This window comes from Littorina saxatilis, linkage group LG4 (assembly GCF_037325665.1).
Source record: "Littorina saxatilis isolate snail1 linkage group LG4, US_GU_Lsax_2.0, whole genome shotgun sequence".
Taxonomy (NCBI): domain Eukaryota; kingdom Metazoa; phylum Mollusca; class Gastropoda; order Littorinimorpha; family Littorinidae; genus Littorina; species Littorina saxatilis.
In genome coordinates, this window is record NC_090248.1 from 58,513,247 (window position 1) to 58,524,619 (window position 11,373).

The following is an 11,373-nucleotide window of genomic DNA, read 5'->3' on the forward strand; positions in this document are numbered from 1 at the left end:
GACTCACCAGTCTCAGATCTAACCAGGCCATTGCAATGGATAAGATCATTCATCGACTTGGACACATATCAAACACCAACATCTTGACTGCTTCCTGTTCAGAATATGAATGAACTTTTTTTTACGGACATCAGGAAGTATGTTGTTGTTTTTTTTAATGAATGACTGCATGACAGTTACTGAAAATACATTCTTAGTTTCTTTTATTCTCTTTTTATGTGACATTGGTGTGTGTCGTTTGTCATAAATAATTGACTGATTGAATAAGTCATGACTTTTTCTTCCTTTGATACCTGGAAGGCCTTTCAAGGCCAGTACGCATGCGGCCTTTCCTCTCTATCCTCTGTCGTCCGTCGCGATATAACCTTCGTGGTTGAAAACGACGTTAAACACCAAATAAATAAATAAAGAAAGAAATCCTCTGTCGTGAGTGATAAATTGCAGCAAGCAATACCAAATATTTTTAAATACAAATCAGTGTTGAGTTTAAATGAAAGGCTATAAAGCAAGGCTATTAGGCTCAGTTTATTGTATGTTAACACGATGCCCGGATAAAAAAAATCAGGTCAAGATATAATGGTTGAAATGTGTAAAGTACTGAGATATGGAAAGAAGGACAGAGTGCTTTACCAATTATAACACTGGTGGAAAAGGCTTGAAGTGGATCTACAATACATGCATGACGCACGCACAACACACACCACGCACAACACACACACACACATACACACACTCTCTCTCACACACGGAAACGACCATGGGTTTCCAATATATCAGTGAACTGACGAATAGTTGAATTTGAACAACAGTTTTTAATAATAGGTAAACAACAAGAGGGAATACCCACTTAAAACAGTGAAGTGAAAATGGGTTTGCGTGCGAATACAGTTAGTTGACCACACCTGAACACGCACACAGCTGCTACAGGTAGAAAATGTCCCGGCACTTGTAAGAAAACACCCGAATTTCCCAGCAACAGGAATGAAGTAATGAAACAAAAATTAAATCAATGTCTAGCTAAGGCTGTAATTACACACCAGAATAACCTTAATTTCCAAGAAACCATGGTAACAGATAGAGCGACAGAAGTGTTTATTCCCGTGAAAAAGCGGGCGAGAGAAAAATGGAATGCGTCAAGGTTAACATCGATACAAAATTGCAAGGCTGGTCGAGTGCCATTACATTTTCCAGCAGAAATGGACAAAAGATAGTTAAGAAGAGGGGAGAGATTGAGATTTTTTTTAAAGTAGACCTATCATTGTTGTAATGCATCAATTTGTCTTCGATAGAGTGCCATCAATAATTGACAAATGATAGGACAGAAGGCGGTACAGATGGAGACTGACCTGAAAAAAGTAGGCCTGTCAGTGTTGTCATACACCCATTTGTCTGTGTAATGGACGGCAGAGACCAAGGGTCGGGTAAATATATATAAGTGTAGAGAATTAGCCCTTGGTGTGTATTTAGAGATCAGCGGCGAGAGACGCTGACGCTGGCCCACGATTTGTATTAGCGCCTCTAGTACCGTCTGTTTGTCATCTAAATTTGTCATTTACAAATCATACGCTCACGGTCAAAAGTTAATGATTTCTAAAGCGTCAGTTTGCTTGCTTCTTGCGTCATCAGAATCAGTGCTTCAGATTGCCTTGCACTGGCATACTTTAGTATACTTAATCGTTGAAATGCGTGTACTTTTTATATTTAGTCAAGTTTTGACTAAATATTTTAACATCGAGGGGGAATCGAAACGAGGGTCGTGGTGTATGTGCGTGCGTGTGTGTGTGTGTGTGTGTGTGTGCGTGTGTGTGTGTGTGTAGAGCGATTCAGACTAAACTACTGGACCGATCTTTATGAAATTTGACATGAGAGTTCCTGGGTATGAAATCCCCGAATGTTATTTTCATTTTTTTGATAAATGTCTTTGATGACGTCATATCCGGTTTTTCGTGAAAGTTGAGGCGGCACTGTCACGCTCTCATTTTTCAACCAAATTGGTTGAAATTTTGGTCAAGTACTCTTCGACGAAGCCCGGGGTTCGGTATTGCATTTCAGCTTGGTGGCTTAAAAATTAATTAATGACTTTGGTCATTAAAAATCTGAAAATTGTACAAAAAAATAAAAATTTATAAAACGATCCAAATTTACGTTTATCTTATTCTCCATCATTTGCTGATTCCGAAAACATATAAATATGTTATATTCGGATTAAAAACAAGCTCTGAAAATTAAATATATAAAAATTATTATCAAAAATTTTTTTTCGAAATCAATTTAAAAACACTTTCATCTTATTCCTTGTCGGTTCCTGATTCCAAAAATATATAGATATGATATGTTTGGATTAAAAACACGCTCAGAAAGTTCAAACGAACAGAGGTACAGAAAAGCGTGCTATCCTTCTCAGCGCAACGAATACCCCGCTCTTCTTGTCAATTCCACGTGCACTGCCTTTGCCACGGGCGGTGGAGTGACGATGCTACGAGTATACGGTCTTGCTGCGTTGCGTTCAGTTTCATTCTGTGAGTTCGACAGCTACTTGACTAAATATTGTATTTTCGCCTTACGCGACTTGTTTTTACATTTAGTCAAGTTTTGACTAAATGTTTTAACATAGAGGGGGGAATCGAGACGAGGGTCGTGGTGTATGTGTGTGTGTCTGTCTGTCTGTGTGTGTGTGTGTAGAGCGATTCAGACTAAACTACTGGGCCGATCTTTATGAAATTTGACATGAGAGTTCCTGGGTATGATATCCCCGGACGTTTTTTTCATTTTCTCGATAAATACCTTTGATGACGTCATATCCGGCTTTTTGTAAACGTTGAGGCGGCACTGTCACACCCTCATTTTTCAATTAAATTGATTGAAATTTTGGCAAAGCAATCTTCGACAAAGGCCGGGGTTTGGTATTGCATTTCAGCTTGGTGGCTTAAAAACTAATGAGTGAGTTTGGTCATTAAAAATCGGAAACTTGTAATTAAAATTATTTTTTTAGTAAACGATCCAAAAACAATTTCATCTTATTCTTCGTCATTTTCTGATTCCAAAAACATATACATATGTTATATTTGGATTAAAAACAAGTTCTGAAAATTAAAAATATAAAAACTATGATCAAAATTAAATTTCCGAAATCGTTTTAAAAACTATTTCATCTTATTCCTTGTCGGTTTCTGATTCCAAAAACATATAGATATGATATGTTTGGATTAAAAACACGCTCAGAAAGTTAAAACGAAGAGAGGTACAGTAAAGCGTGCTATGAAGCACAGCGCAATCGCTACCGCGCCAAACAGGCTCGTCACTTTCACTGCCTTTTGCACTAGCGGCGGACTACGTTCAGTTTCATTCTGTCAGTTCCACAGCTTGACTAAATGTAGTAATTTCGCCTTACGCGACTTGTTTCTTCTTCTGGGTTTTGGTTGATATGGACGAGATGCATTGTACTCTTTGCAGAGCTTTGCAGTACTCTTTGATGTTGACCTATTCAAAAGTTTGCGACTGCTTCATTTTTGACTTTTTGATATGGGCGAAGTACCAAAAGAATTTGGGAAAACCTCTAATGCATATTATCGAGCGGCAACCTTTTAGACACATTTTCTGCGAATTTGACCTTCAGACCTCCAAGGACTCTGGGGGGGGGCATTCGCTGTACTGTCATGGTTAAAGATGCTGTTCCGCTCAGAGCTCTGTTGAAGCAACGATTTGTTTTGTTTTTCGCAAATAAGGATATAAACAGTCAGAATATTTACACAACTATCCCACAAATGACTACTCATACCTTTAGTGTTGCCAGCAGTGCAGGAGTCACATCATTACTGAACTGAAGCAAAGATTTGTCTTTTTATCGCAGATTACGATATAAACTGAGCTTTACACAACAATCTCACAGATCATCTTAAGTGTTGCCAGCCAAAAGAAACTGAAGGCAGTTTGTCAGTTCGCATCTTCCGCCAAAATGTCATTAATATTTCCCGTGATCACGTTCTGGGCCGGCTCAAGGCTGTGCGCGGTATGATAAAATGGACCCACAAACCATTTTTTGTTAACAATTTTCTTGAACAATCAAACACAATGTCTTGACGTGAAGTACTCAAAATAGAAAGAATTCTCCCTCTCGCCCAGACTAATAGACTTCCATGTTGGCTTTTGACGTAAATAGTTCACGTGCGGGACCTGATGTGAGCCGGATCGAGGGCCACGCTCTCCTGCCCGGAGAATTCCCCCAAAAGAGAATTTATGCAACAGATCATGACCGTACACTATTTCTCTGCCGTCTGCTCCTGGAGCAGACGATTTTGTTGTGGAGCAACCCGGATGACACGGGGTGGGGTAAACAGGATGATGGGTAAATTCTAAATATAGCCCACAACCATCCTGACTGTAGACAGTGGCAGCCGAAATATTTGCTGAGCTTTTAAGGAGAGAAAGCGACAATAATCACGGCGAGTATCATTGTTTTTTTTTTTTTTTTTTTTTTTTTTTTTTTAAGCTTTTCGATCTGTGTTGATATCGTACCGCATGGGATTTCAATTGAAGTAAAAAACTTCGTGAGAGTGGTAGTTATAGTGTGCAAAGGCTTCGTGTACTACTCAGCAAGTGCAACAGGTCTGACCTGCTTTGGAAGCACGTGGGTATTGGTTCCTTTGTCAAGATGGTTAAACGTGCCACAGTAATGTTTGTCGGACACTCGCATGCACGAAGGCTTGGGGAATTCGTTCAGCGTGGTGGGGGGAACGGAAGGCGTGTCTGCGAGAGCTTTAATGTTGAGCGAGCTTCGGTGCATTTCTACGGCGTGGGTGGGGCACGAGTCAAGGATTTGACAACCCCCGCCTTCGTTCGGAAAGTGCGCCGCGTGAAGCCAGACACTCTTGTTGTCATGATTGGCGACAACGATCGTGTGCATTTATGCGATGTGGAAGAGTTGTCGTCAGGCATAGTGGCGTCGGCCTCCTATTTCCACCATGCGCTGGGCGTTCCCCGAGTTTGTGTGACACAACTGTTACCTAGATGTACGAACGACCGATCATGCGTACTGTATGACAGGAAGGCTTTTCTTGCCAATGCCGAGATGAAAACCCTGATCAAAGACATAGATTATATGCATTTTGTTCAGTTTGATTTTGCACGTTTTGAACATGAAAACCCACTGCGTTTCGCTACACTGTCCAAGTACTACAGGGATGGCGTGCACTTGACTGATGAGGGCTACTACAAAATGTACAAAGTTTTCCGATCTGTTGTCATTCGAGCTGTTGCAGCTCTGAGTGCAGAATGAATTATATGTGAAAACCGATCCTCAGGGACGTGCCGATGAACTGGCAGTGCACGTCAGTCGTAGTGGGAGGTGATGCTGAATGTGCCTTGGTATATATGTGTTTAAATGCTTTGTTTTATTGATGACTGTTGTGAGACAGTTGTGTTAATTGGTTGAGAGGGCCAGTAACTAAGCCCACAGATACACCAGTGATTGGTACACGGTTGAGAGCGCGTATCTGCCCTTGGATACACCAGTACAATATATATTATAATAGAGTTTTGTTAATTGGTTGAGAGGACCAGTAACTAAGCCCTCAGATATACCAGTGATTGGTACACGGTTGAGAGCGCATATCTGCCCTTGGATACACCAGTACAATATTATAATAGAGTTGAGAGGGCTGCTATGATGGAGTGCTATGCCCTTAGATACACCAGTATATCATATTAACAGGGTTGAGAGGGCTTCTAGGCCCTTAGATACACTAGTACGTCATGATATTAATATACATGTGTAACAGGGTTGAGAGGGCCACTAGGCCCTTAGATACACCATTATGTGACAGTTTTGTTAATTGGTTGAGAGGGCCAGTAACTAAGCCCACAGATACACCAGTGATTGGTACACGGTTGAGAGCGCGTATCTGCCCTTGGATACACCAGTACAATATTATAATAGAGTTGAGAGGGCTGCTATGATGGAGAGCTATGCCCTTAGATACACCAGTATATCATATTAACAGGGTTGAGAGGGCTTCTAGGCCCTTAGATACACCAGTACGTCATGATATTAATATACATGTGTAACAGGGTTGAGAGGGCCACTAGGCCCTTAGATACACCATTATGTGACAGTTTTGTTAATTGGTTGAGAGGGCCAGTAACTAAGCCCACAGATACACCAGTGATTGGTACACGGTTGAGAGCGCGTATCTGCCCTTGGATACACCAGTACAATATATATTATAATAGAGTTTTGTTAATTGGTTGAGAGGACCAGTCACTAAGCCCTCAGATATACCAGTGATTGGTACACGGTTGAGAGCGCATATCTGCCCTTGGATACACCAGTACAATAGTATAATAGAGTTGAGAGGGCTGCTATGATGGAGTGCTATGCCCTTAGATACACCAGTATATCATATTAACAGGGTTGAGAGGGCTTCTAGGCCCTTAGATACACCAGTACGTCATGATATTAATATGTGTAACAGGGTTGAGAGGGCCACTAGGCCCTTAGATACACCATTATGTGATAATTGCCTAGTTGAGAGGGCCAATAGGCCCTCAGATACACCAGCAAGTAGTGGGATTACTATCCTTGGTTACAGCAATAGGTGGTGCCAATACAATGGCGTCATAGAGGAAGCAGTACCGTCGCCTCCTTGACAATAAGGATGGGTTGTTACAACCGCGTCTGGGCGAATTATCACCACACTTTATTCAGCAAACGATTAATTCTCTCCACAGGTGATTGGTGCTGTTTTCCTGCCGAACACGCCAAAGTCTGGATGGACTATCAAGAATTATTATAAAATCAAATGGTAGACACCTACCGATATACATAATGTTATGCTGTGCAGACCACTGACTGATGCCTCCGGTGAGAACTAGAGCGGTGCCTAAGCGCTTTGCAGATGCGCCAGTTAATGCCCGTGGACGACCAGCCAAGCGAGGAAGGCAGAGAGGTGCGTCCACAAGCACCACAGCTGAGGGGGCCGCAGAGGCTGCACCAGCCTCCACTGTCCTGTCCGATCAACGCTTGGCAGCAGGTTTCGAGGTGGTGATGGCACTGCTTCAAGCCATGCAACAGACAAACATTCAGCTGGCGGCTCGTATGGAGGCGGTGGAGAAGGCACAGGCGGCACCCACAGCAATGGATGGATCCCCTGCAGGAGTCGCACAGCCTGGTCCGTCCAACAGTGAACAACACCAGGACACTGTGGTGCACAATGTGCTCAGCACTGTCCTCCGGAGGGTAACAGGTGAGCCTGGGGTGACCCATGTCCCAGTGGACTTGCACATTCCTGATAAATTGAAGCATGCGATTTGGCAAGGCCAGTTTGTGGAGTTTGCGGATTTGCTCCACCAGGACGCTGACCCAGAGTACACACTGTCCGTGGACACCTCAGGCCAACCAAGCCTCACCCTAGCCCAAAAATCCAAGCAGAAGAAATTGTCCTTTACAAAATGGGGTGAGGCCTGGAACCTTTTTCAGTATGTTTTGACGCAGCAGCCCAACCAGACCTGTGCACAGACTGGTTTATCTAAACATTACGAAGTGGTCTCCAGTCTGTTCCACAAGGGACATGACTGGGACTTCTATGACAGAAGTTTTAGAACCATGCTAGAAAAGGGGCTTGTGAAGTAGGGGGACAAGAATTTTGACCTGGCTTTTGAAGCCAAACAAAGGGAAGGGCAACCTGGGGGGCAACACGTTAAAAAACAGGGAAAATCCGGATACGCAGGACCTTCGTGGGTCCCCAAGGGCCATTGTACCTTTTTTCATAAATTTGGATCCTGCAAATTCAGTGACAATTGTCGCTATTCCCATGCCTGCGTGAATTGCGCTGGGCCCCATTCAGCGAAGTCTTGCCCTGACAACCAGTCCTTTCGCGGTCAGAAGTCCGACCGGTATCACAAAGTTAACAACCGGCCCACTTCCACCGCAGGCCCCAAACGACAGTAATGAGTTCGCGTCCCTACCAACCCCTGTCAGCTTTTCGGCCTTCTCCAGATGGCTTCAAGGCTATCATCCACATAAAACTCTGTTCCTAGTCAATGGTTTCAAACAGGGATTTGACATTAACTTTGCCGGAATACCATGTTGTACAGAGGTTCAAAACCTTAAGTCTGCTAACGAGCGGCCAGAAATAGTGGATTGTTATATTCAAAAAGAACTAGCAGCGGGGAGAATAACAGGCCCATTTTCAACAAATCCATTTTTCAAATGTCACCATTGGGGGTAGTTCCAAAAAAGCAGCCTGGCGACTACAGGATCATACATCACCTGTCTTACCCAGAAGGTCAGTCCATTAATGACCGCATTGATCCATCTTTCACTTCCATAAGTTATGCAACAATAGAAGATGCAATAAAACTTGTTAAAGATGCAGGAACAAATTGCCACATGGCAAAGACCGATATTAAGTCTGCTTTCAGGATCATTCCGGTGAGCCCTGACTGTTACCCTCTATTCTGTTTTTGTTGGAAAGGTGAAATCTATATAGACAGATGCTTGCAAATGGGTTGTTCCGCTTCCTGTCAGATTTTTGAAACATTCAGTTGTGCTTTACAGTGGGTGGCTGGTAGTAAACTAGGTATTGACAAGATTACCCACATATTAGATGATTTTTTCATTGTGAATGCATCCCGGGATGGTTGCAGGAAAGACTTGGAGTCGTTTACAGATATGTGCAAAGACATAAAGGTGCCTCTAGCTGCTGTTTGGCAAGGCGTTAAGTGCCTCATCCATTAGTCTGTACCGAAGAGCTTGGCAGCTTTTCAGGATTTTCATAACTGAAAGTAATATCCTTTGGGAATTTCCAGTAAGCGAGCAAACTGTCCTGCTGTTCATTGCATATCTCTATCAAAAAGGCTACGCACCTGCGACAATTTCTTCCATGATTTCCGCGCTGAGTTATGCGCACAAGTTATCAAGTGTGTCTGCTCCGACGTCATCTTACATAGTCCGTAAGTCGATGAAAACAGCACATAAACTTAAACCCGCAAACGACAGTCGTCTTCCTATTACTGAAGAGATCCTAGAACAGCTAGTGAAAACCAGTAGACAAGCCTTTCAAAATATTTATCTCACATATCTTTACCCATCCATGTTTTTGTTGGCTTTTCATGCTTTCCTACGGGTCGGGGAAATAACAGATTCAGGTCACACACTTGCTTTCTCCGATGTGACCTTAACGGATGACTCAATTCTTATTTCCTTCAGATCTGCTAAGCACTCAGCCGGTAAGCATCAAGAAGCCTTTGTAACAACAGTTGCTAATCCACTCATATGCCCCGTACAAGCTCTAAAAGAATACATAGTGAAAAGAGGGCGCATGCCCGGACCGCTGTTCATGCTTGATGGTCGTTCATTACTAAGGAGGGATTTTGTTACCACACTAAAAGCAATGTTGAACATTGCCGGAATTCCAGCTGACCGATTTAATTCACACAGTTTTAGAATAGGAGCAGCTACATCGAGCGCAGCAAAAGGCGCCTCAGACGCGCAGATTCGCAAGCGGGGACGGTGGCAATCGGATGCTTTCAAAAGGTATATTCGCTTACCTTAAACAATTTAGGGAGTAAACTGCAGATAAGAATGCTGGTCACAGTTTTAGGTAAGCATTCAGTCAATCACAAAAAGTCCTCATCCAGGAGGTTGGCCTGGTTTTGGACCTATGTCGAGGAAGCTGAGTCCAAAAAACTAGATGTACATAATTCAGTCAACAGTGGAAGTTCTTATCCAGGAGGTTGACCTGGGTAGGGACCTACATTGAAGATTGAAGTTGATAGATAAACCAGGTTACAGAGGGCAGGCGGCTGGCAGGCATGGAGGTTGGCCATACGCTGTCAGCCTCGGTTAACTTAGGTAATAATAGCAAGTCGTTCAGGTATAACTTTTCGCATCATAACCAAAGTATGGGGGTTGCCCATGCTTAGATGCTGTGCACGGGATCTGGTGTGGGGTTGCTGTGTAATCTCTTTTAAGTTGTATTGGAGATACCACAGTTGTGGCGGTCAACGCCCACACTGGTCATATTTTGTATATCAAGAACGGTTTTATTCATGTGATGTTATGATGTCATTATATAGGCAGCATGAATGACTGAGGGTGATTGGATTATGTCATTATCTAGTCAGCATGAATGACTGATTCTTTTATGAATACATGAGAGAGTGTTAAAATGTGAAGATTTGTGTTTGTGGTCACCTGCTTGATCACGTGAAATGTTGTTTATTTGATAAGTTTTGTTGGTGGTCCCGCTTGAACGTGAGAGTAAGTTGTACAATGTTACTGTGTGTGTGTGTTTGGTAACCCTTGTACAGCGGGACCACCTTATTTTGTCATGTATATATATTTTCATCCACTCTGGCGCTTTATTAAATAAAGTGCCCATTTCAATCTCAACTTTGGTCTGGTCTTAGTGTGTTGCATAAATGATTTTATGTGAGCTTGTGAACATAAAGAGAATTTATGCAACAGATCATGACCGTACACTATTTCTCTGCCGTCTGCTCCTGGAGCAGACGATTTTGTTGTGGAGCAACCCGGATGACACGGGGTGGGGTAAACAGGATGATGGGTAAATTCTAAATATAGCCCACAACCATCCTGACTGTAGACAGTGGCAGCCGAAATATTTGCTGACCCGCCTTCCTCCCCCTTTGTTAACTCCACCTTGTAACAAATAATGTATTCTTGAACGTGGCGGTCAACGCCCACACTGGTCATATTTTGTATATCAAGAACGGTTTTATTCATGTGATGTTATGATGTCATTATATAGGCAGCATGAATGACTGAGGGTGATTTGATTATGTCATTATCTAGTCAGCATGAATGACTGATTCTTTTATGAATACATGAGAGAGTGTTAAAATGTGAAGATTTGTGTTTGTGGTCACCTGCTTGATCACGTGAAATGTTGTTTATTTGATAAGTTTTGTTGGTGGTCCCGCTTGAACGTGAGAGTAAGTTGTACAATGTTACTGTGTGTGTGTGTTTGGTAACCCTTGTACAGCGGGACCACCTTATTTTGTCATGTATATATATTTTCATCCACTCTGGCGCTTTATTAAATAAAGTGCCCATTTCAATCTCAACTTTGGTCTGGTCTTAGTGTGTTGCATAAATGATTTTATGTGAGCTTGTGAACATAAATACAGTTTTTGACTCCTTGCATAAAAGTCAATGAAACTTGTTTTTCAAACGGATAACTGCCTGAGGCATGACTGAAAGCCCTAGAGGTTTCGTGCACCTGGACGTGACAAGTTCAGTAACTTTAATTCGGTTTGTAAGTTCGCATCTCCCGCCAAAATGCAATTAACATTTTGCGTGATCACGTTCTGGGGCTGAAGGCTGTGTGCGACGGTATGCCAAATGGACCCAAG